We start from the raw sequence: 26,418 nt of genomic DNA on the forward strand, positions 1-26,418 counted from the left end.
ATTCATCAGGGAAAACAAAAACACCCCAAACTGTTAAAAGATTCCTGAAATTCGTAGCCACTCAATTCTATTGCTATTCTTGTCAATGTTTTCTGTGCTATCATCAGTGATCCAAATTCTGCGTTAATTCAGCACAATTCCACAAATATGATCGAAAGAATTTTTATTTATTTATTGAGGTACAGCGCTAAATAGGGTTCCATAACCCTAACCTAGTTACGGAACAATTTACAATGACCAATTAACCAACTAACTGCCACATCTTTGGACTGTGGATGGAAACCAGAGAACCCAGAGAACCCATACAGTCTCAGGGAGAATGTACAAATTCCTTAGTCAGCGGTGGGAAATGAACCCGGGTCACTGGTACTGCAAAGCGTTGTGCTAAGCACTACGCATCCATGCCATCCAATGTCTTATATCAACCTGGTACTAGGCATAGAGACTCTTCAGATGACAGATCTTTTGGTGGGTGAGCATTTTGGAGGCAGTGACTATAACTCCCTGACCCTTACCATAGCTTTGGGCAGGGATAGAAATACAGGGAATGGGAAAGTGTTTAATTGGGGGAGGGTGAATTATGATGCTCTTAGGCAGGAATTTGGGAATTTAAACTGGGAACAGATGTACTCAGGGAAATACACAATGGAAACATGGAAGTTGTTTAGGGAGCACTTGTCTGTGGCTCTGGATGGGTTTGTCCCACTGAGGCAGGGTAAGGATGGTAGGGTGAAGGGAAGCATGGTTGACAAGAGATGTGGAATATCTAGTCAAGAGGGAAAAAGGAGCATGCATAAGGTTTAGGAAGCAAGGATTAGACAGGGCTCTAGAGAGTTACAAGGTAACCAGGTAGGAGCTTAACGTTATAATTAGAAGAGCTAGAAGGGCACATGAGAAGGCCTTGGCAATAGGATTAAGGTAAAACTGTACGGTGTTCAACTTGTTTGTGAAGAACAAGAGGATAACTAGAGTAGGGCCTGTAAGGGATAAAAGAGAAAACATGTAACTGTAGTCGGAGGAGGTAGGGATGTCCTTAATGAATACTTTGCTTCAGTATTCACCCAGGAGAGGAACCTTGACGTTTGTGAGGACAACGTAAAACAGACTGATACACTAGAATATTTTGAATTTTGAAGAGGATACACTGGAACTTTTTAGAAACATTAGTCCCTGAGGCTGGACAGATATACAATAGGTTACTACAAGAAATGAAGGAAGAGATTGCTGCACCTTTGGTAATGAGTTTCGTATTCTCACTGGCCACAGGAGTGATACCAGATGATTGCAAGGTGGCAAATGTTATTCCTTTCTTCAAGAAAGATAATAGATTAGATTAGATTATGAGGACACGCAGTCCTCTTTTATTGTCATTTAGTAATGCATGCATTAAGAAATGATAATTCCTCCGGTGTGATATCACAAAACACAGGACAGACCAAGACTGAAAAAACTAACAAAACCACATAATTATAACATATAGTTACAACAGTGCAACAATACCATAACTTGATGAAGAACAGTCCATGGCACAGTAAAAAGTTCAAAGTTTCTCAAAAGTCCCACATCTCACACAGACAGGAGAAGGAAGAAAACTCTCCCTGCCATGCCCGACCACAGTCCGACTCTGAGTCGTCCGAAAACTTTGAGCCTCCGATCAGCCCTCCGACACCGAGTACCAAGCACCATCTCTATCCGAACGATTCCACCTCAGTCTCGGTCGCCAGCAGTAGGCAAAGCTGGCGATTTTGAGGCCTTCCCTTCGGAAGATTCTCGATTGCGCAGTAACAACGGCAGTGAACTGACGTTTCAGAAATTTCTCCAGATGTTTCTCTGTGCTTTCACGTCTGTCTCCATCAAATCAGAATTGTCCACGGCCCCTATTTAATGGATACGATATCATTTTCACTGGAGAGCTGCGTGCGCACGGCGCGCTGCTATCGCCTCCTCCCACCTGGGATAATCCTGAGAATTATAATCCAGTGAGTTTTAAATCCATAATGGGAGATTATTTTTTAGACACAGGATTTACAAGCATTTTAAGAAGCACATTCTGATTAGGAATAGTTAGTATGGCTTATGAGGGGGAGGTTGTGCCTCATGAGCCGGATTAAATTCTTTGAAGAAGTGACAAAACAAACGTATAAAGATATAGCAGTGGATGTGGTATATATTTAGTAAGGTATTTGAAAAAGTTCCCCATGGTAAGCTCATTCAGAAAGTCATGAGGCATAGGACTCAAGGGACCTTGGTTGCATGGTTTCAGAATTAGCTTGCCTACAGAAGACATAAGGTGGTAGTAGATGGGGCGTATTCTGCCTAGAGGTTCATGATTAGTGATGTTCTGCAGGAATCAGTTCTGACACTGCTGCTGTTTGTGAAGTTTATAAATGACTTGGATGAGGTAGTGGAAGATTGGATTGGTAGGTTTGCAGATGACACAAAGATTGGTGGTGTTGGGGGTAGTGTAGAAGGTTGAAGGTTTCAACAGGACATCGTAAGGATGCAGAACTGGACTGAGAAGTGACAGATGAAGTTCAATTGGGTGAAATGTGAAGTGATACACTTTGTAAGGTCAAAATTGAAGGCAGAGTACAGGATTAATGGCAGGATTCTTAGCAGTGTAGAGGAACAGAAGGATCTTGGGGTCCATATCCATAGATCACTCAAAGTTGCCATGCAAGTTGGTAGGGTAGTTAAGAAGACATATGGTGTGTTAGCCTTCAATAGTTGGGTGATTGAGTCCAAGAGCAATAAGATTATCTAGTAGCTCTATAAAGCACAGGTTAGATCACACTTGAAGTAGTGTGTTCAGTTCTGGTCCTTTCATTATAGAAATGATGTGGAACCTTTTGGAGAGGGTGCAGAGGAGATTTACCAGGATGCTGCCTGGAATAGAGAGCATGTTTTATGAAGACAGGTTGAGCAAGTTGGGGCTTTTCTCTTTGAAGCAAAGGAGGATGAGGGATGATTTGACAAAGGTGTATAGGATGATTGAGTGAACAGCCAGAGACTTTTTCCCAGGTCAGAAATGGCTAATATGACGGGGCATATTTTCAAGATGATTGGTGGAAAGTATAGGAAAGCATGTCAGAGATGGGCTTTTTTAAATAGAGAGTAGTTGGTACGTGGTAGAGGCAGATACATTAGGGATATTTAAGAGACTCTTAGATAGGAATAAGGAAGAAGGAAAACTAGAGGGCCATGTCAGACAAAAAGGTTAGATTAATTTTGGAGTAGATTAAAAGGATGGCACAGCATTGTGGGCTGAATTACTGTTCTCTGTTCTTAACATCACCTGCATGCTTTCTTATTATGCTCCTTGTTAAATCAATCTTAGGATCTTGTTTTGTTTCTTTATTACTCTTCAACTTGTTATCAAAATACAGTGTATTCTAGTTAATTGGGACATATTGGGACCAATATATTTTGGTCCAATTAAGCGGCTGGCCCAATTAGCCAATGAATATAGGTAAAAGGTATAAAAAAGACAAACTACTGTTTAACTGAGTAATAATTTATGTATTTAAATAAATACAGATCAAATTAGTAACACTACCAATACCACTGCAGTACTGTAAAACTGTGTACTAGCTCTTAATATTTATCAATGGAGGAATTCAACTGCATCACGTTCTTTTGACTGTATATGAACAAAACCTGCACAGACACGTAGTGTCGTCACACAATGCTGTCGACAATTGCATCCTCCAAATCTTCATTTGCACTGTAACATTCAAAACGACTGTCAATACTTCATAGTACCTTACTACTTGAAGTAGTGAAATTGATCCAATTTCACTCCAGCCGTTGCTGGCATCTCCAAGCCTGAATGCTTGAAACCACCGCGAGCAAAACGGTTCTGAATTATCTTACTACTTATTTCTCACCAGCTATGTTGAACAAAAATCAGTGCTTTTTGAACACAAACGCATGCAAATGGCACAATTTAAAAACTGATCACTCTAAGCACGGTGTAGTGTCTAACAGCCATGCAAGTGCACACGATTGATGGTAGTTAGAAACTGTTCAGCAATAGTCTCCTGTCCCAATTAAGCGGCATAGTGTCCCAAATAAATGAAGAAAATCCCAGCTATTTTCTTGATTTATATTTTGCTCCTTAAAAGTTGTTCCAAATAAATGCTGCCCTGATTAACCAATGGCCTATTCTAAAGGAGAAGATGGCAACGTGATGCAGCTCGCAGCGGCCACTCCGGTGAATGATATCTGTTATCTGTCAAGTAGGGTGCCGTGCACAATCCTGATTTGATGGAGACAGACGTGAGAGCACGGAGGAACATCTGGTGAAACTTCTGAAATGCCTGTTTCGCTGCTGCTACTACTGTGTGATCCAGAATCTCCGGAGGGGAAGGCCCCGAGTCCTCGGCTTTGCTTGTTGCTCGGCGGCCGGGGCGGAGTCGAAGCGCTCAGCAGAGATGGTGTTCAGTGATCAGTGTTGGAGAGCTGGTCGGAGGCTCAAAGTTTTCGGACGGACTCAGAGTCGGCTGCGGTCGGGTGCTTCCAATGCATTGGCAAGTTTGCGGCGCTTGGAGGTTCCTGACAGGGAGAGTTTCTCCTTTCTACAGTCTGCGTGAGATGATGGGGCTATCGGGACTTGAGACTTTTTTTTACCATGCCCATGGTCTGCTCTTTATCAAATTACAGTATTGCTTTGCACTGTTGTAACTATATGTTATAATTATGTGGTTTTGTCAGTTCTAGTCTTGATTTGTCCTGTGTTTCTGTGATATCTTTCTGGGGGAACATTGTGTCATTTTTTAATGCATGCATTTCTAAATGACAATAAACAAGGACTGAGTGTCCTCATAATCTATTCAACTGGGGTCTACTCTATCTAAAATCTACGTTATATGGATGCTGAAAAGCACGAAACGAGGCATTAAAGTCCATGCTTATATTTCTGCCATTAATACTGTTAATTCAATTAATTACTACATTTTCAAATTATAAAATTATATTAGCGGCTTAGTATCTGTTTGGCACTAACGTACTATACCATAGAGTTCCAAGATGTTGGTCTGTGCAATGACTGCTGTAAATTCTACAGGGCTGTCAGAAGCACAGCACCAAAGCAATGAGCTTTGGTAAAAGATAGAGTAAAAGATAGTAAAAGGGTGGAAGAAAATACTTGCTTCATTGTAAAAGAGATGAAGGACACATTTCAATTCAAAAGGTGTGAATTGATATCCACCTGAAACTAAGGGTAAATGTGGCAGAAGCAAATGGTTGCCATGTAAACTATGTATCCGTCACAAATGGAAGGAATAATTGAATTTTGAGACTCCAGTTAAGTTCCACGTAAGAAAATATTGTGATATCTTAATTAAATCAAAAGACTGCCCATGCTTGCAAACTGAAAAAGAAACAGAAAATGTTAGAAACACTCAGTAGATCAGCATCTGTAGAAAGAGAAATAAGTTAATATTTCAGGTTAAAGATGCTTCATCCAAACACAATATCTTAATCATGAGCAAGTCTGCAGATGCTGAAAATAGAGAGCAACACACACAAAATGCTGGAGGAACTCAGCAGGTCAGACAGCATCTATGGAAATGAACATACAGTCAACATCTTGGGCTGAAGCCCTTCTTCAGAGCAAATCTTAATATCTTAATATCTTAACACTTGTTATGTATTGCAGGGGATTCTACTTTCCTGTTTCTAAATGAACCTAATAATCTACAGGCATTCTAATTTCAATGACATAAAATTTATGTACATCAACATTTCAATAACTTATATGAAATTATGTTATGATTTTATTACATTCTGGTGAACCAGCACAAAATATTAACTGTGCCCAAATTTCTCTGTTCTGTAAGTGATTTCAAGATTGTGACAAAACTTCTTTGTTAATAACCCACAATAGGTAGAATGTATCAAGATATTTAAATTAAAACCATAAACCTATTGATCTTTTTAACTACCTTGTCACTGTGAATAAATATTAATAGTAAAAGTTTTCTCAGTCAGACTTTATATTTAGACTCCATTGAGGAATTGAGGTTTTTGTTTAAGCGTATATTTGTGGACTACTCAGCACCATGTAATGAATTGATTGTTGATGGTGAGTGGGTGGTGGAAGAGGGGGTGTCAACAGGAAACAGCAAATTCATAACACTCCAATTAAAATTCAATTTTATAGCAGTAAATTTATTCAGAAAAGTAGAACCTATTTAGTAGCAGAGGAAACAAAAACTACACTTTCCCCAATAACCCTTAGTAACCTCTAAGAGGACCACAACCTTGTCATAGGATTTCGAGGCTTCTCTGCCTCAATGACCTGGAGAGCTATGTTGGCTGGAGTCAGGGCCTTGTGCTTTGACTCTGGGTAGGGTCTTCCATGCCAAACAGATCAAAGGGTAGAAGACAGAGTAAGAGTGGTTTACCAGTCCTCCAGGTTTGGGGGTTCAGGTCAGGGCTAACAACCCTGACCAGTCAAAACAAAATTGTTACAGAAATGGCGATGAAGAATCCTTCTATATCTGTGTGCGACGGTATGGACAGACAGAGATGGAGGATCTTCAATGCCGTCTTAAATGCCAGCAGTATAATGGGCAGTAAAAAGCAGAATGAATGGAGGTTATTTACATATAATCTCAGTCACTTGCAATGGTCCCTGATTTGATTACCTTTAGGTTTTTTTTTGCATTCAAGGGTACTTGGATATAAAGCTCCAAAGAACATAGAAAGGGAAGGAGACAGAAAGCAGGAAACTTCAGGCCAGCTAGCTGAACATTTGTCTCAAAGAAAATTAGACCTATTACTTCAGAAGTATTACAGATTACTTAGAAAACTGCAAAATAATCACACAAAGTCAACATTGTTTTATGAAAGGGAAAACATATTTTACCAATTTAATCAAATTTGTTTGAAAAAACTGATGTGAGGTATGATGGAGGACCACAGATGTTCTACATTTAGATTTTAATAAGGTCATTTGATTAGAGCTTTCAATGGAAACAAAGTTCAGGATGAAGGAAGTGATGTTAGGGTGTAGATAGAAGGTTGGGTGACTGTCAGAAAATTGAGATTAAATATGATTTGGTCTTGTTCTGATAGACAAGATGTATTCAGTGGAGTGTCACAGGGATCAGTGCTGGGGATTCAACCACTTATAATTTATATACAGGTATGTATATGGTTTAGATGTAGGGAGCAAAGGTATAGCTGGTAAATTTGCAAATGATACCAATCTAGGTGGGAAAGTAGATTGTGAAGATGACATAAGGAGGACGAAAAGGTATATAGATAGGTTAAATGTGGGCAGAGGTCTGATAAATATGATATAATCTTAGGGAAATACTGGCTGGCTGGTGGCGTAGTGGCATCAGCGCTGAACTTCGGAGTGAAGGCTCCCAAGTTCAAATCCAGTTGGCTCCCTTGTACGCTTTCCATCTGTGCTGGGTTGAGCGTCAAGCTAGCAACTCGGCCTCATTAAAATAAGAAAGCCTGCTAAAAAAACACCGTCACGACAGCGTCCCGATTACTCCACTCGGAGTTAAGGGCCTTCTTCTTCTTCTTCATAGGGAAATACTAAATTGCACATTTTGGCAGGAATGTTATAAAAGAATATAATTTAAATGATGAGAGATTGCAGAGGTCTGAGATGTAGAGGGATCCTGGTGCATTATTTACAAAACACTAGTAACCAGATAAGCAAATAATTAAGAAAACTAACAGAATGTTATTGTGCACTGTAAGCATCTGTAGGAAGGCTATGCCGCAGGATGTATGTAAGTCATTGTGAAACCACATCTGGAGAACTTTCTCATTACTTGGGAGAAGAATATAAGTATGTAGCAAGTAGGTCAGAGAAGGTCTGGAATGGGCAGATTATCTTTTCAGGACAGACTGGACGAAGTCATTGTTTAAAAATATGGAGCAGATAAATAAACAGTCCTTTTTTTTCTGTCAGGAAGTAATGTGTCTTTGGAACTCTGCCTCCAAGGGTACTGGAAGAAGAGACTAAAGTAATAACAAATAACACTTGTTAAGAAAGAATGTGGTAGGTCACCCTGTTTGACGAAAATGAGGACCTGAGGTAACCAGTAGATCAGCCATGATCTCATTGTATGACTGGGCACACTCAAGGTCAGAATAATCTAATTCTACTAATCCATATGTTTCAACACTCTTTAAAAAAGGTGTGTGGATAAAGACAAAAGAATGCCATCTCCTCTGCAAATTCTCAATCAAGACACATCCTTCATTTCTATCATTACCGTCTGTGTTCTACATGGAGAGAAGCTCTTTTAATGCTTTGTAGTTCCAGAGCAATTTCTTTACTAACATACAAAATAATATACAGCCAGCCGAAAACCACCCCGAGGAATATGATTTTTTGAATAATATATATTCCACTAGTCTGCCTTGGGGAGCCATTGAGAATTCAGTTTATGATTCCTGTTGTATTATTCAGTTTCTAAAACTTAATTTTTGCAAGGCATTTTTGATCATTTGTAATCCAGAAAAAAATAAATCACCATTTGCTGAGTGACATCTCTCATTCGGTGGAACAGCAAGAGTTCAACAATGCTAAATATTTCCATTACTGGCAACGCACATAGTGCAGAAGCCCAAAATAATAATTCTTACTTTAAACAATGCTTTCTGAACCACTGAATATCTCTGATTATTCATAAAATTAAAACATTTTAAAAGTATAAAAGTATATCAAAATGATTATCAGAAAAAAACGATAATTTTATTTGATGTATTTCCATGTTATTAAAATAAATAATCTGTACCTTCCGTCTTGTCCTTCTAATACATGACTGAAGCTTTATTATAAAAGGACAGGGCATTAGAAGTTGTTTGAGCAATTCCACATTGCACCATGACAAATTTAATAGAGACAGTTCCATCTCTTGAAATGAATTATACAACAACCTCTCATTACTTGATGGTCTACCAACTCACAGGTTTGAATAGATAGTGAATTATGATACAATTCCCAACCTGATTTAGATGCTGCACTTAGAAGAAGGAAGATATTTAGGGTTTGTTGCAATTCAGTTGAGTTGAGACCGAGGCAGTTTATATACCAAATCCTAAAACATTATTAGATTTTAAATGAAAATTTATGAATAGATTAAAAGGAAACTTAGATGTATAAATGTAACTAGAAATTTTGCATACATAATATTTGCAGCTGTCTACTGTTACACAGTTGATCGTGTTGTTACTGAACCCTTGCTAACTCACAGTAGTTTCACATCAATAGTGAACCATTGAACCCTTAAATGTAAAATATAATGGAGGAAGTACTGTGGTGAAAATTTCATCCAAATGTGCTTGTATAATAATCCTATTGTTAGTCTGTCATTATATCAATTTGACACTGTGTTTGCTTCAAATGGGAAATCTGCTTTTTGGCATATGTTACTAAAAAAATTACTGATCCATGGATCAAAAGAAAAAAAATCCAAATGAAATGGTACTACAATAAATAGGAGTCATAATGTGTTCTTTATCAGAATGATAGTAAGAAAAACTAGTATTACCATTAAAATCAAATATATGGAATAAATGTCAAGGGAAAAGGAAAAATAAAAACTAATAGAAACAGAAATAAATAGAAAGCAAATTAACATTTATGGATATGAAGTACAATGTGAATGAAATCCATTCAAGCTTCTGTTTTTCCTCATGACGAATAATGTTTTTGCTCTTCCATGTATCATTACTCAAAAAATAGTAGGTTGCTTCTTTAGCAAAGTACATGCAGAAATTTAGAGAATCTTTCCCAATTGAGTAACCTGATAGAACCGAAATCATCCATCTCTTTATAGGTGATTTAGGAAAATCACCTGTGCTTTGAAAACCTGATAGCGGAAAGTCAGTGACTAATAGTTCCCTAATCAGTGCTTAGACTGCGTTCCACCAGGGCTTGTTGACTCCAGGACTGGTACATCATTAGTGTAAACATAACACATGGCTCGGAATCCAGAAGTTATGGATACATAAATGATTATGACATCAGAGTAGCAATTCCCTGAGTTATGGTGCCATTTAATCGCAGTAAGACTAACTTCAATGGGGATCAGAGGAAAACACCTCATCTGTGTAGTCCAGACAAAGGTGGCCTTAGTTCTTAAAATCAAAGAAGTTCAGCCCTGAGATACAACTGCAAAGCTTCCTCTAGTCAGGCCCCTGCCACTATTGATCACTTCATCAATGATCATTCTTCCATTGTTAAGACGAGTCAGATTGCTGATGATTTCATAATATTCAGCTCCATTCAGAATTACTTTGATAATGATTCAGTCCTTCTCTGTAACATGAAAGAAATGGGCAACAAGTAGACTTGGGCTGCTGATTGACAAAAATGGATTTCCACCACATAAGTGCCACCTACTGATTAGTACCAGAAAGAGGCTAGCTAACCACTTTCCCTTGACTTTCAATAGCATCACTTATCAAATTCATACCATCACCATTAACCACCAATAACCAAAGAATTGACTAGCCAAATAGATGGTAACTGCTTTCAGAGCAGATCACAGGCTGAGTACTCCACTTGCTGACTCACCAAGACTCTCCACTGACTATAAAAGCTTGCTCAAGTGACTTCAAGGAATTTTACTTGATTTGAGCTGATTGGCAAAGCAAATTCTTGCTACATCATCAACTCTAAATATCTGGACAGCTGCAACAACATTCAAATAATTCAATATAGGATAAAGAAGTCTGCTTAATTCCTCCAGCATTTGTGTGTGTTGCTTGAATTTCTAGCATTTGCAGAATTTCTCTTGTTTCTGCTTAATTAGTGCTTCATCCATCAGCCTCAACATCCTACACACACCCTAGAAATTTACAAAGGAATCTTCAGCAGCACCTTTTCAAATTATAACTGCCAATTAGATATACTGATTGACTTAGGGAAGACCAAACCTCCAATATCCACCACCGTTCCTTCATACAGACACAGTGTGTACCGCTTCAAAGGGCTCAAATAAATTGGTCAAGTTACTTTCATAAGATGATGTTCATGTTGTCAGACTACTATTATTTCTACAATCAATGGTTCTTTAACATATTTAATGACACACAGAATGATTTGCTTAAAATACAAACATGTTTAAGAAAATCATTCTTTTTTGTGTAAATTAATTACATTTGCTTAAATGAAAAATGTTAGCTGTGAACGCCTCATGTCATCAGAGGCATCATAAAATAACTCAAAGGCATTGACATAAGTATACAATCAAAGAAAGAGCACGGTGGTCAGATTCGATTGCCTGAGGCCTTGTTGCCCCTGCAATGGGAGCTTGGTGTATACTGCAAGGATGTAAAAAATTAGTGTGGCAGAGGGTGGATGAGGGAGATGAGTGAAGTTGTTGTGCCCAACTAAGTACATTTGGAGCCCTTATTTCAACTTTTGACATAAGGAAACTTTCAAACAGTTGGTTTATTCATGTAAAATTTTATGGGGTTTTGATATTCTTAGAACAACTGCTTAATACTGTCCAGATAGGAAATCCTAATTTCCATTTAACAAAATGAGAGATTCATATATCCTTTGCCAGACCTACTGAAGAATATCCTTGAGAATCTACTGAGAAAGTCGGAATGCACCTTAATGGATTTCTGGCAACTTTTCCATTATCTAATTGACCAACTGATTCCCGAAGTTCCCATTTCACCATCTCATTAAGGACTTAACACCTTTCTAAAGGACAAAACTGTGTGATAATTTGGTCACAAACGCTGAAGGAATCCAGGTGAGGGCTTAAATTATCAAAGAAAGGGAAAAGATTTATGTTGAAAAAGAAATCTTGACAGAGGTGATTAAATTAATAGATATTTATAAACTAGTCAAATTCTCCGAAGGCTTTTTGGCCTAAAACTAATAATCATTGAATAAGACGGGACATTAACAACAGTAATGACGTTAATAGAAATGACAGTTATCTTCAGTATTTGGTGAGTAGAATGAAGTTCTTGCCTTAAATTATTTTTGAAAGACTGTCAAATCATAAAGCAATATTTAATTATAGTCAACAACATACATCAAAGTTGCTGGTGAACGCAGCAGGCCAAGCAGCATCTGTAGGAAGAGGTGCAGTCGATGCTTCAGGCCGAGACCCTTCGTCAGGACTAACTGAAGGAAGAGTGAGTAAGGGATTTGAAAGTTGGAGGGGGAGGGGGAGATCCAAAATGATAGGAGAAGACAGGAGGGGGAGGGATAGAGCCGAGAGCTGGACAGGTGATAGGCAAAAGGGGATACGAGAGGATCATGGGACAGGAGGTCCGGGAAGAAAGACAAGGGGGGGGGACCCAGAGGATGGGCAAGAGGTATATTCAGAGGGACAGAGGGAGAAAAAGGAGAGTGAGAGAAAGAATGTGTGCATAAAAATGAGTAACAGATGGGGTACGAGGGGGAGGTGGGGCCTTAGCAGAAGTTAGAGAAGTCGATGTTCATGCCATCAGGTTGGAGGCTACCCAGACGGAATATAAGGTGTTGTTTCTCCAACCTGAGTGTGGCTTCATCTTTACAGTAGAGGAGACCGTGGATAGACATGTCAGAATGGGAATGGGATGTGGAATTAAAATGTGTGGCCACTGGGAGATCCTGCTTTCTCTGGCAGACAGAGTGTAGATGTTCAGCAAAGCGGTCTCCCAGTCTGCGTCGGGTCTCGCCAATATATAAAAGGCCACATCGGGAGCACCGGACGCAGTATATCACCCCAGTCGACTCACAGGTGAAGTGATGCCTCACCTGGAAGGACTGTTTGGGGCCCTGAATGGTGGTAAGGGAGGTCATCCAGATATGTAGTTTGATTCAAATGTGCTTACAACTGTATATCAGATGGGTTAGTTGGCTTCTACTTCCCCGGCCCCCCCATTCTATTATATGAATCAGAATCAGGTTTATTATCACCGGCATATGACGTGAAATTTGTTAACTTAGCAGCAGCAGTTCAATGCAATAAATAACCTAGCACAGAGGAAAAAAAATAATAAAATAAAAAAATAATAATAAACAAGTAAATCAATTATATATATTGAATAGATTTTTTAAAAAATGCAAAAATAGAAATATTGTATTTATTTTAAAAAGTGAGATAGTGTCTAAAGCTTCAATGTCCATTTAGGAATCACATGGCAGAGGGGAAGAAGCTGTTCCTGAATCGCTGAATGTGGGCCTTCAGGCTTCTGTACCTCCTACCTGATGGTAACAGTGAGAAAAGGGCACATCCTTTGTGCTGGAGGTCCTTAATAATGGACGCTGCCTTTCTGAGACACTGCTCCCTAAAGACGTCCTGGGTACTTTGTAGGCTGGTGCCCAAGATGGAGCTGACTAAATTTACAACCTTCTGCAGCTTCTTTCGGTCCTGTGCAATAGCCCCTCCACACCAGACAGTGATGCAGCCTGTCAGAATGTTCTCCACGGTACAACAATAGAAGTTTTTGATTGTATTTGTTGATATGCCAAATCTCTTCAAACTCCTCACACAATATAGCCGCTGCTTTGCCTTCTTTATAACTACATCAATATGTTGGGACCAGGTTAGATCCTCAGAGATCTTGACAGCCGGGAACTTGAAGCTATTCACTCCACTTCTGATCCCTCTATGGGGATTGGTATCTGTTCCTTGTATGATTACAGAAAGATAAACACACACTAACACACACACACACACACACACACACAAAGCTATTCCATCATGATAGTCATCTTTTATTATTGCCCCTGCAAATTTGCCCAGTTGCAACATTTAAAAATCTTAGATTCCTCTTACTTACTCAGTCACGCATGCGCTCACACACACAAATACACACACATTGTATATATTCCTAAGCAATAAATACAGAATGCAAAAAAAATCTCTTAATGACACTGTGCAATGTCTTAATTTAATTTAGAACTTAAGCTAGCATATCGTGTATGTATCTGTCGCTGTTTAACTGTGTTCTGACTTATTGGTACAGTGGGTAAAAAGGCGGCATATAATTTACAGGTCGTTTTATGAGAGAAGTGCAAGGATTTATAAATTTAAAATAGAACCTATTGGAAAAATAATATTACACTAGCTAGTTGCTATAAAACATTAACAAACTGTTTCAGATATGGTGTTTCTGTTTAATAGCACCATTTTTTAAATGTCTGTGGGAAAAATTAATGCAAATCTTTTCAGGACAAAATCAGCAGTAACAGTGCCAACTAATTTTTGCTCATTTGATTTGAATTATTAATAAGAAAGAAATCTACCATATGTTCCCAAAAGAACAGGATACATTTATTTTAAATAAAATCGCTGTGTTTGAGGCAATATAAGTAGTTCTCAACTGCTCTCATAGATAGCATGACTTAAATAATGATGCAACTTGTATGTGAATTAGGGACAAAACAGCTGCTCCCTGAATAAAAGTTGGCACTTCTGCTCTGTCAGTGCCATTCTGTCATTGCCCGCAATGCTTTAATCATCTGTTTCTCATTTTAATTAAAACCAAATAATCCGTTTTTCTATTTAAGTCTTCACCCGCAGCAGCAAATGGCTTTTACCAGCTTCACTGGCTAGACTGTTACACAGAGTAAATTATTTTATGGCATAATCGTGAATAAAAAATGACAGTGTGTTGTCTCCCTGCAGTAAGAGAAAATAAAAATGCTAATTGAATGCCAGAAAATGGTCAGAAACATACAATGTCATTCAAAAAACACTTTAATACATGCAATAAGGCACAGTGAACCTACGGATATAATTATACCCCACAACTCTTACCCTTTTCTAGATGGAAAAAAGTTTAAGCAAATATTACCAAAATATTATTATAACATCAGTGGGAAATGAGCTTAATCCTTCTAATTTTTGCACATATACACTTAGTTCCTTCTCTTTTAGGTTTCTCCATTCTAAAGAAGAAAGCCTTTGGCCCTATGTGGGAGCTTACAGTGATCTTTTAGTACTTTTCTTTTTTATATACTTGAAATGTAGGTGCTTGTGGCAAACTCAGCATTTATTGCCCATTCCTAGATGCTATCGAGGACGTGGCCGTTCAACTTCTTTGGTTCATGTGGTATGCCCATGTGGGGCAATGCATAGAATTCCAGAATTCTACCCAGCTCAATGAACAAAGCCCATGCTTAGTAACCTGCAGGGGAGTTCAGAGGTCCAGAAAGGCATTTAATAAGGTGCTATATCAAATGTTATAATGGAAAATAAAATAGCATGATATAGGCAGTAACATATTATTATGGATAGAAGATGGGTGAACAGGAAGCAGAGAGGAATCATAAATGGGCCCTTTTCTGATTTGCAAGATGTAATGAGTCACGTATCGCAGGGATCAGTGTTGCTGCCTCAACAATATATATCAATGGCTTGGATGAAGAAGCGAATGCTATTCTTCCTATATCTGGCAACCACACAAAGATAGGTTGGAGATGTAGACCTTAAGATCATAAGAGATAGGAGCAGAATTAGGCCATTCAGCCCATCGATGTAGAATGTAAAGGTGACATAAGAAGGCTACAATAGGAAAAAAATAAGCTAAGCTACCAGGAAAAGATCTAGCAAATGGACTACAGTGTAGTAAAATATAAAATCTTTCATTTTAACAGCGAGAGATTGTAGAACTGTGAGATGCAGACAGATGTGTATGTCCTAATGCATGATTCACAAAGGCTAGTATTCAGGATCAGCAAGTAGTTAAGAAAACAAACAGAATGACATTGGTTATGTCCAGGGATTTGAACATATAGCATGTGAGTTGAAGCATCAGATAAGCAGGGCATTAGTCTGGCTACGTATGGAGTACACTGCACAAAATTGTTTTCTTTATTTAAGGGAGACATGTAACATGTTGGAAGCAGATATAGGCTCGTGCTTGAAATAGGAAGTTAACTTATTAGGAAAGGTTGGACAACCTAGGCTTGCATCTGCTGGGGCTTAGAAGAGCGAAAAGAGATTTGATTACAGGTGTGGAAGTGGAGAGGATGTTTCCTCTTATGGGAGAATCTAAAACTAGACATATCTATTTGACAATAAGCAGTCACCTTTTAAGGTGGAAATGAGATGAAATTTTATCTTTGGAACTCTCTTCCACAAAGGGTGATGGAAAGAGAGTCTTAGAATATTTCTAAGACAAAAGTAGATAGGTACTTGATATGAAAGTAGTGACAGAATGTGAGTTTGATAAATAATTGATAAGAGAGTGGTGAAAGTAAGAGGAGTTGACATTATAGTCAGACCAGCCATTATTAAATGGTGGAGCAGGCTCAAGGGCCCAAGTGGCCTACTCCTGATCCTCTTTTGTATATGTGTATGCTCACTGGTCTTAAAGTGCTACACATTAATTGAAAACTTAAAAGATAATGAAATAAAAAATGTTATCAAGTTCAGCAACCCCATTCAAGTGAATAAATCACATTACCAAAGCCGAGAGCCCTAGATAAAGCTCATCCCCGGCACTTACATTGCAATGCACAGGTGCAAAAGTCAAAAACAAGCCTACTGCAAGAGGGACCGAACCATTGACCAGAGATAAGTATATTTATGCCTATTGTAAATTAAATTAATTTAGCCATTGTCTATTGAAGCACTCTGTGTGTAGGCAGAAATATGACACTTTCTCTTAGCTTTGTTATTTCACTCTACACTAAGAGAGTTTGCAAGATGGCAGTCAGGAACCACTGGTGAGATAAAAAAAATCGTTTGCAAGACATGGTACAGAGCATGAAAGGGACTAATACAATCAAAACATACTTCATTAAATTTAACAAAAAAGCTATACAAGTATTAGGAATAGTAATAATTTTAAAATAATATACTATAAATGTGATGATTTATAGTTCACCATCAGTGAAGAATATCTCACACTCATTTAGTCAGTTCACTCATAGAAAAATATATAATCATATCACATAGTCAATCATTTATTATCTGCATGTTAATTATATGTAATGGAACAATAAATTATTACTTTATTTCTCTGAGAAGCATACATGTAACATACATCAAGCCTTAAGGAGTAGTTCTGAGTGCACAACCATTGTTGCACAAAGATTGGTTGCCAAGGCCATTGTGATACCAATGGGAAGCAGAGTAGAAACAACAGTAATCATTGGTAACAATGATGACACTATGGCTTTGATAAGTCATTTTGAAAATACAATAAAACTGACACCTTGCTTGCTATCTAAACATTTATGGGCTTCAGAGGCCTCTTATTTGTGTTTTTTTTATCATTTGGTATTTAATGGTTTATCTGGAGCCCAATAGAATACGAACAGTCCAAGACAATTTGAAAGTTCTAAGCTTTATATTTATTTTCTTCGCTGATATTTAAGAAAATTAATTCTATATAACAGGCAAAAAAAGCTTTTCTTTGTACCAATAAGGACAAATTAATGGTCTAAAATTTAAAGGAATATCTATTTTTAAATCAATTAATCTATTATCTTTTATACAGAGTATCAATTCATGCAAACAGTATTAAAAGCAGTCATCCATATAAGAATTTGCCATTTGGCTTGTAAAAGATTTTCTTAAAATTTTGGGATGAATCTATGATCTAACAGGCCTGTTCAAATTCTGCAGAGTACTAGATAAAGAATATTTATATCCATCATTCTAAACAATGGCAGTGTCAATCATGCAGATAAAGAGTGTCCAGAAGGCATAGGCTGTTCTATTTATTAATGTTGAACAAATAACAGGGAATGCACAGACCCATCATAACCGCTATCAGAAGAATGCCTGGCTTCCAGTCATGTATCTTATATACAATAGGAGCACTTGATACTAAATCAGCACATGTCAGGTGGAAATGGAGCCTGAATTGACAGGCGGTTGAGAATTTAATTTCTTTCCCTTTTTCCAGCAGCTGAAGTTATTATCACAACTGCAGAGAATTTGTGAGATTAGGAGATAAGAAACCTAACGGTCCATCGGGGACTCGTCAATCATGGCAAACTGCTACCAGTATCGAAATTACATCTGCATTTGAATTAGCAACATTATTCGCCAATTTAGTTCAGAGTGAACATTTTTCCATAGAAGATGGAATTAAATTAGAAAATGAGTGAGTCTTTAATTTCCAGAATATAAATCACATGTTATAATTCAAATCCAGTACCTTAAGGCCAATTACATTATCCTAAGGAGCATTTCATCTCACAACCTTCCAAGTGTTACTGTGAGGGGGGAAGCCATCTCAGACAGCTCAGATTAGTTTCAGCAGCAAAGAATTATAGACAGATTGCAAGCCATGATTAGAGGGGAGGGTGGGGGTGAAGAAATTCATATTTTTAAAATTATAAAGATGTGTGTTTTGTGTGCTTGCTTTAAAGTCATTATGGAAGTTGTACGTATATTCAAGTGAAACACTTTCTGTTTAGCTGTCAAAGCATAAAAGGGAGGATTAAGGAGTGTTGCGTCTTATCTTTCTATCAGCCAGTCGCATCTATATTTCAGAAACACCAGATATAATGTTCTTAATGTTTTACATGTAACAACGTGGCAGTTTCCAAATACAAGAAGAGTGCTATATTGATGTATTGAAGTGGCATCACAGCTAGACAGTGTGGTGAAAAAGGCATTTACTGTACCATTCTAGCCTTCATCAGTCAGGGCATTGAGTATAGGAGTTAGGACATTACATTGGAGTTTCATAAGTTGTTATTGAGGTCCAACTGGGAGTACAGTGTGCGGTTTTGGTCCCTGTTATAGGAAACTGTAAATAATGCAGAAAAAATTTATGAGGATGTCACCAGCATTTGAGGACCTGAGTTATAGGAAGAGGTTGGCCAGCCCAGGTCTTAATTCCTTGGAACATAGGGAAATGAGGGGGTGACTAGATAGAACCCTTTAATATTATGAGAGACATAGGTTGTGGGATCAGTGTTTAGGGGGTGAAGTCGAGTGAAGTTATCCCCTCTGGTTCAAGAGCTTGATGGTTGAAGGAATGTCATTTACCTGCTGATTTGAGTCTACACCCATTTGGATAAGCAGGCCACTGTGAGCATCATTTTTTTTTGATTTCTCAAGTGCCTTCAATACCTACAGCCCTCATAGCTGGGGGGAAAGCTCCATTCAATGCAGAACGGCACTTCTGTTGTATCCTGGATAAAGGACTACCTAACTGGCAGATCACAGTATGTGCAGCTTCAGAGCTGTGTGTCAGACATGGCTATAAGCAGCACTGGGGCCCCACAGGGGATTGTATTGGCTCCCTTCCTGTTTATCCTGTATACCTCGGACTTTAGGTACAACACTAAGTCACATCATCTGCAGAAATACCCTGATGACTCAGCAATAGGTGTATAAAGGGAGGACGGGAGGATGAATACAGGGCCCTGATGGAGGACGTAGTCAAATGGTGCAAGCTGAATCATCTGCAGCTCAACATTAGTAAGGCAAGTGTTGGGACGGGCTCTCCCCCTTACTGTTGATGGTGAGGACGTGGATGTGGTGAGGACCTACAAGTACCGGGGGTGCACCTGGATAACAGACTTGAGTGGAGCACCAATACACAGGCAGTGTACAAGAAGGGCCAGAATCGCTTCTTCTTCCTGAGGAGACAGAGGTCTTTGGCGAGGCCTGCATAATTCACATGTTTTACCAGTCTGTTGTTGCCAGTACAATCTTCTGTCTGGCAGGGGGCTGAGGCGATGGTACCAACACAGGTGATGCCATCAGGCTCAGTAAACTGATTGGAAAGGCTGGCTCTGTTACAGGAATGAAACTGACAAAGACAAAGGAGCAGAAGTCGGCCATTCGGCCCATCGAGACTACTCCACCATTTTATCATGACTATTATTTAGTCCCACTCCCCCGCCTTCTCACCATAGCCTTTGATGCCCTGGCTATTCAGATACCTATCATACTGGAGATACTGGACATACTGGAGGCTGAGTAGAACAAAGGACCCTATGGAAAATCCCAGCAATTCTGGACAATGCTTCTCACCCTCTGCATGCCACCTTGGCTGAACAGAGGAGCAGTTTTAGTAATAGACTAAGACAAAGAGTGCCTTATGAGGTCATTCTTACCCTCAGCCATTAGGCTCTATAATGAGTCAACCTATAGCTGGGGAAACCTGTTAGTAGGTTTGTGGTAACATGTTTTATTCTTTCTATTTCTCTTCTAATATTTATACCTGTGCACTTGTAATGCTACTGTGACACTGTAATTTCCTTTGGGATTAATAATGTATCTATCTATCTATCTATTTATTTATCAACTGTCTAACTGTTCCTGAATCTGGTGGCATGGGACTTTAGGCTCCTGTACCGTGAGAAGAGAGCAAGGCCTGGATGGTAGGGGTCCCCGATGGTAGGGGTCCCCGATGATAGAAGCTGCTTTCCTGTGATAGTGCTCCTTGTAGATGTGCTCAGTGTTGGGGCGGGCTATCCCTGTGATGGACTGGACTGTACCCACTACTTTTTGTAGTTGTTTCTATTCAAGGGTGTTGGTGTTTCCATATCAGGCCGTGATGTAACCAGACAGCAAACTCTCCACTGCTTATCTATAGAGGTTTATCAAAGCTGTTGATGACATGCCGAATCCTTGCAGACTTCTAAGAAAGAGGAGGGACTGCCATGTCTTCTTTGTTCACAGAGGAACATCTGGAGAAATTTCTGAAACACCCGTTTGCTACTGTCGTTACTGTGTGGTCAGGAATCTTTCACAGGGTAGGCCTCAAAATCCCCGGCCTTGCCTGCTTTTGGCAACCAAGAAGGAGGTCGAATCATTCGGACAGAGATGGCACTCAGTACTCGGTGTCTGAGAGCTGATCAGAGCTCAAAGTTTTCGGATGACTCAGAGTCAGATTGTGGTCGGCATGGCAGGGAGAGTTTTTCTTCCTTCTCCCGTCTGCGTGAGATGTGGGACATTTGAGAAACTTTGAACTTTACTGTGCTCATGGACTTCTTCATCAAGTTATGGTATTGTGCACGGTTGTAACTATATGTTATAATTATGTGGTTTTGTTAGTTTTTTCAGTCTTGGTCTGTCCTGTGTTTTGCGATATCACACCGGAGGAAATAATGTATCATTTCTTAATGCATGCATTACTAAGTGACAATAAAAGAGGTCTACGTGTCTACATAATCCTAATAGTAGTTATGCGCTGGACCCAGGACAGATCTTCTGAAATAATAACATTGAAGTATTTAAAGTTGCTGACCCTCTCCACCTCTGATCCCCTGATGAGAACTAGCTCATGGACTTCCAGTTTCTTCCTCCTGAAGACAATAACCAGCTTCTTGGTCTTGCTGACATTGAGTGAGAGGTTGTTGTTGTGGCACCATTCTGACAGATTTTCAATCTCCCTCCTATATGCTAATGCATCACTACCTTTGATTCCAGTCGAGATAATGCCAGTGAACAATCTTCAAGGGCAACATCTTCCAGATAGTCCATGAAACTCTTTTTTTCACTTCTTTTCCAGCTTCTTTTTATTTTAAATGTGCTCTGGTATAGTTAGACCCTGTGATCTACAGTTTGAAAATTGATTGAGCAACCTGGTGCTTGGCTGTGTCTATATTCCAGGAGGTAAGCAGCCTCCAGCCCATGAGGCTTAGAGATGGAGTGTGATCTCATGATTAACTCCAGTTTTCACTGACATTGTTCTTGTTGCCGTTTGTGCAATTTGTTTTTTTGTGTGTGGAGGAGGTTGTTGTTTTTGTTTCTGTTTGCATGATTTGTTTTTTTTTTGCACATGTGCCGAGGGATGTTGATACTTTTCATTGAATGGCTTCTGTAGTTTTATTTGTTTCATGGCTGTCTGGAGAAGACAAATCTCAAAGTTATATACTACATACATACTTAAATAATAAATATACCTTAAACCCTGAACTATGATTCAGCCAACAACAGTGGTGTCATTAGCAAACTTAAATGTGGCACTGGAGCTGTACTTAGCCTCACATCCATAAGTATAAAGCGAGCAAAACAGGCGGCTAAGCACACAGCACTGTGGTGCACCTGTGCTGATGGAGATCATGGAGGAGATACTATTGCCATTCCAAACTGACTGGTGTCTGCAAGTGAGGAAATCGAGGATCCAATTGTGCAAAGAGTGCCACGCAAAGTTTTTTATTCAAAGTAAGTTCCACTTCATCCAGGTAAAAATGCTGCCTTCGTCATGGGAAGTCAGACAACTATTTCAGATAATCATTGTTTCAATCTACACTGTAGTTGGTATTGGCAGAAATTCGCATAATTCCATTAGCAAGCAAAGGAAACAAGTATACCCAATGTGCTTAAACTGCACATGAAATATTTTGATATGCTTGGTATACTCACTGAGTGAAAGCAACCAATGTCTATTAGAAGCAATTATTTGTATTCCTTCCTATAGTGAGATTGTTATTCTCATCTCCAAGGGTATCACTTTATGAATAAAGACTTTCATTTCCTGCATCCTGTGGCAGCATTGATATTGCTAAATTAAATATACTTGTATATAAGGTGAAAGTTTCTCAACGCTGTATCCATCATTATCATAAAATCTTAAAATAGATCGTTGATAGCCACTACTGACTCAATGGACTAAAGTGCATGTTCTTTGTTGCAGTATATCTCTGATTCTGAACATTTTTCTTCTGATTTGGGTGTCTACGACAGCTACTACAAATCGCTATTCATCATCTCTACCCCTCTGCCACGGAATCTTCACCTCATGCTGGTCCTCAAATTGATTGTGAGCATTTATTCATAGTGAACATTGGATACTCCACCCGGAGTTAAAAATCCACACCATTGTTATCTCCAACAGAGCCACAACAGGACAATTCTAAATAACTTATGTGGAGTTTCCATACTTCTATTCCTTTAATAACACAATTTGTACTCTCAATTCAATTAGTCATTTGCTCCATAGACAACCTGGCCATTGCATTATGACTGTCGATTCAGCCATAACTAGGATTGAGTACTTTGATATAACATACTCTATTCCATGAGTTCCAATTGACAAATTACAACAATGGAATTTATATAATCTATCAAAGAATTTTGCTGCAGAACTCTGTTGCAGGTATTTACAGATTTCACTGCTACATGTTAAAGTCTGGGATGATGTTCACTAATTCCTCAAGTTTACTGAGTCACATCATGCTGACCAGGGCTGGCAGTTCTGAATAAATCCACTGGCCTTCGGCAATTCCCTCAGAAGTAACTCCCAGGCCTACACATATTCATTCTTTCATTGCAGCACTTCACTGGGAGAATGTGACTCTCTAATACTACACCTTAGATATTTGGTGGCATAAAGCCCATTCTTTCAATTGGAGATTTTTATCCTGGGGTAGGGGATGGTATTTTTCCCTGTCAGTCATTCCACTTCAATGTTTTTACTGATTTGCAAGTGTTTTAATGTATTTTAGACAAATTTAAATTTTAAAGTCCATAATATTTTTTAAAAATTTGTTGCACTTTTAATTTTAAAATGTCTCGGAATAATAGAAATTAAAAGCTGGACAAAGCTTTACAGTTTTTAAAATTCTAACAGACTTGGCTTCAGTCAAAGACTGTCCGAGCTTTCAGGGGGCAGTGCTTCATGACTATGCTAGCTGAGGCCTATTATTGAGCCTTCTCTACAGACATCCCACCTCTCCCAGAAGTTCCGAGAGTCTCCCGCATATCAATAGTGGCTCCCTGATGCCCGGAAATTATATACAATATCCCGGAAATCAATTTTTTTGAGAAAGAAAGGGAGAGGGAGACCGAGCATCCTGATTGGTCTCTCTTTGTGCTAAGAGTGGTCCCCAACCACCGGGCCGTGAGGAAACAATATGATTTGGTGATATAAAACGATATGAGTCAGCTGCACCTTTCCTCATTCCCTGTCATGCACTGTTGAACTTAAACACTCGCGAGGTTATTACGCACGCGTCATCCATGTCAGCGCGGGAAGATCAACTCCTCAAGCTTGCAAATGACGGCGGGCTGAAAAGTATGTTTGACATAACATCTTTGCCGGCATTCTGGATCAAAGTCAAGGCTGAATATTCTGAGATAGCCACGAAAGCACTGTAAACATCGCTTCCATTTCCAACATATCTCTGCGAAGCGGAGTTTTCTGCAATGAATGCAACGAAAACTAAATTGCGGAATAGACTGGACATAAGGAACCCTCTTCAAGTGTCACTGTCTCCCATCACCCCTTGATGGCACCGTCTTGTTGCAGGAAAACAAGCCCAGGGCTCCCACTGATTCAGCGATATTGGATTCATACGAGGAAAATATGCGCTGTGTGTTTATTATCCAAACGTTACTTAAAATGTTATGATGCTATCGACTTATAATTGTCTTATCACTATATTTATGTGAGGACGTGACTTATAGTTGACTCATCACCTATGTTCCAGTTGTGATTAACAACCACCCCCCCCGCCCCCGGGTCGGCCGGTCTGCAAGAATATTGTCAATATTAAACAGGTCCGTGGTGCAAAAAAGGTTGGGGCCCCCTGCTAAGTAGACCTATCAGTTTTCTCTGTGGGTGGGCTTTACAGTAGACCTCAAAAATAATGACAGTGTTGCTCACTATTGATGTCCTACGTGATGAGGCCAAACTCCCTATAGACTTGCTTAAAGGTGTAATAGAATAAACATGATAAGACGGGATTGAAGGCAGATAAATCCCCAGGGCAAGATGGTCTGCATCCTAGAGTGTTTAAGGAAGTAGCCCAAGAAATAGTGGATGCATTAGTGATAATTTTTCAAAACTCGTTAGATTCTGGACTAGTTCCTGAGGATTGGAGGGTGGCTAATGTAACCCCACTTTTTAAAAAAGGAGGGAGAGAGAAACCGGGAAATTATAGACCGGTTAGCCTAACGTCGGTGGTGGGGAAACTGCTGCAGTCAGTTATCAAGGATGTGATAACAGCACATTTGGAAAGCGGTGAAATGATCAGACAATGTCAGCATGGATTTGTGAAAGGAAAATCATGTCTGACGAATCTCATAGAATTTTTTGAGGATGTAACTAGTAGAGTGGATAGGGGAGAACCAGTGGATGTGGTATATTTGGATTTTCAAAAGGCTTTTGACAAGGTCCCACACAGGAGATTAGTGTGCAAACTTAAAGCACACGGTATTGGGGGTAAGGTATTGGCGTGGGTGGAGAATTGGTTAGCAGACAGGAAGCAAAGAGTTGGAATAAACGGGACCTTTTCAGAATGGCAGGCGGTGACTAGTGGGGTACCGCAAGGCTCAGTGCTGGGACCCCAGTTGTTTACAATATATATTAATGACTTGGATGAGGGAATTAAATGCAGCATCTCCAAGTTTGCGGATGACACGAAGCTGGGTGGCAGTGTTAGCAGTTAGGAGGATGCTAAGAGGATGCAGGGTGACTTGGATAGGTTGGGTGAGTGGGCAAATTCATGGCAGATGCAATTTAATGTGGATAAATGTGAAGTTATCCACTTTGGTGGCAAAAATAGGAAAACAGATTATTATCTGAATGGTGGCCAATTAGGAAAAGGGGAGGTGCAACGAGACCTGGGTGTCATTATACACCAGTCATTGAAAGTGGGCATGCAGGTACAGCAGGCGGTGAAAAAGGCGAATGGTATGCTGACATTTATAGCGAGAGGATTCGAGTACAGGAGCAGGGAGGTACTACTGCAGTTGTACAAGGCCTTGGTGAGACCACACCTGGAGTATTGTGTGCAGTTTTGGTCCCCTAATCTGAGGAAAGACATCTTTGCCATAGAGGGAGTACAAAGAAGGTTCACCAGATTGATTCCTGGGATGGCAGGACTTTCATATGAAGAAAGACTGGATGAACTGGGCTTGTACTCGTTGGAATTTAGAAGATTGAGGGGGGATCTGATTGAAACGTATAAGATCCTAAAGGGATTGGACAGGCTAGATGCAGGAAGATTGTTCCCGATGTTGGGGAAGTCCAGAACGAGGGGCCACAGTTTGAGGATGGAGGGGAAGCCTTTTAGGACCGAGATTAGGAAAAACTTCTTCACACAGAGAGTGGTGAATCTGTGGAATTCTCTGCCACAGGAAACTGTTGAGGCCAGTTCATTGGCTATATTTAAGAGGGAGTTAGATATGGCCCTTGTGGCAACGGGGGTCAGGGGGTATGGAGGGAAGGCTGGGGTGGGGTTCTGAGTTGGATGATCAGCCATGATCATAATAAATGGCGGTGCAGGCTCGAAGGGCCGAATGGCCTACTCCTGCACCTATTTTCTATGTTTCTATGTTTCTATAATATAAGTACATATTTTAATGTCACATTTTCCACATATACCCAACTTGGTCTACAGATTAGACAAAATTATGAAACAAAGTATTACATACACCCTTGGAGGTCGACCCGGGGGAGGGGGGGGGAATATGGGTTTGCTACCTCCCTGAAATGAGTTTTTTCAGGGTGGGATGTCTGTCACTACATCTTACTACCTGAATTTCAGATAAGGAGTCAGTT

The 26,418-nt window shown here is 39.5% G+C and overlaps 1 long non-coding RNA gene across 1 annotated transcript in view; it reads right to left on the bottom strand.

Annotated features, from left to right (window-relative positions):
• The window catches only part of LOC134359036 (uncharacterized), a 162,700-nt gene that overhangs the window by 130,322 nt on the left and 5,960 nt on the right, over positions 1-26,418 (bottom strand). The window lies entirely within an intron of this gene.

This window comes from Mobula hypostoma, chromosome 19 (assembly GCF_963921235.1).
Source record: "Mobula hypostoma chromosome 19, sMobHyp1.1, whole genome shotgun sequence".
Taxonomy (NCBI): domain Eukaryota; kingdom Metazoa; phylum Chordata; class Chondrichthyes; order Myliobatiformes; family Myliobatidae; genus Mobula; species Mobula hypostoma.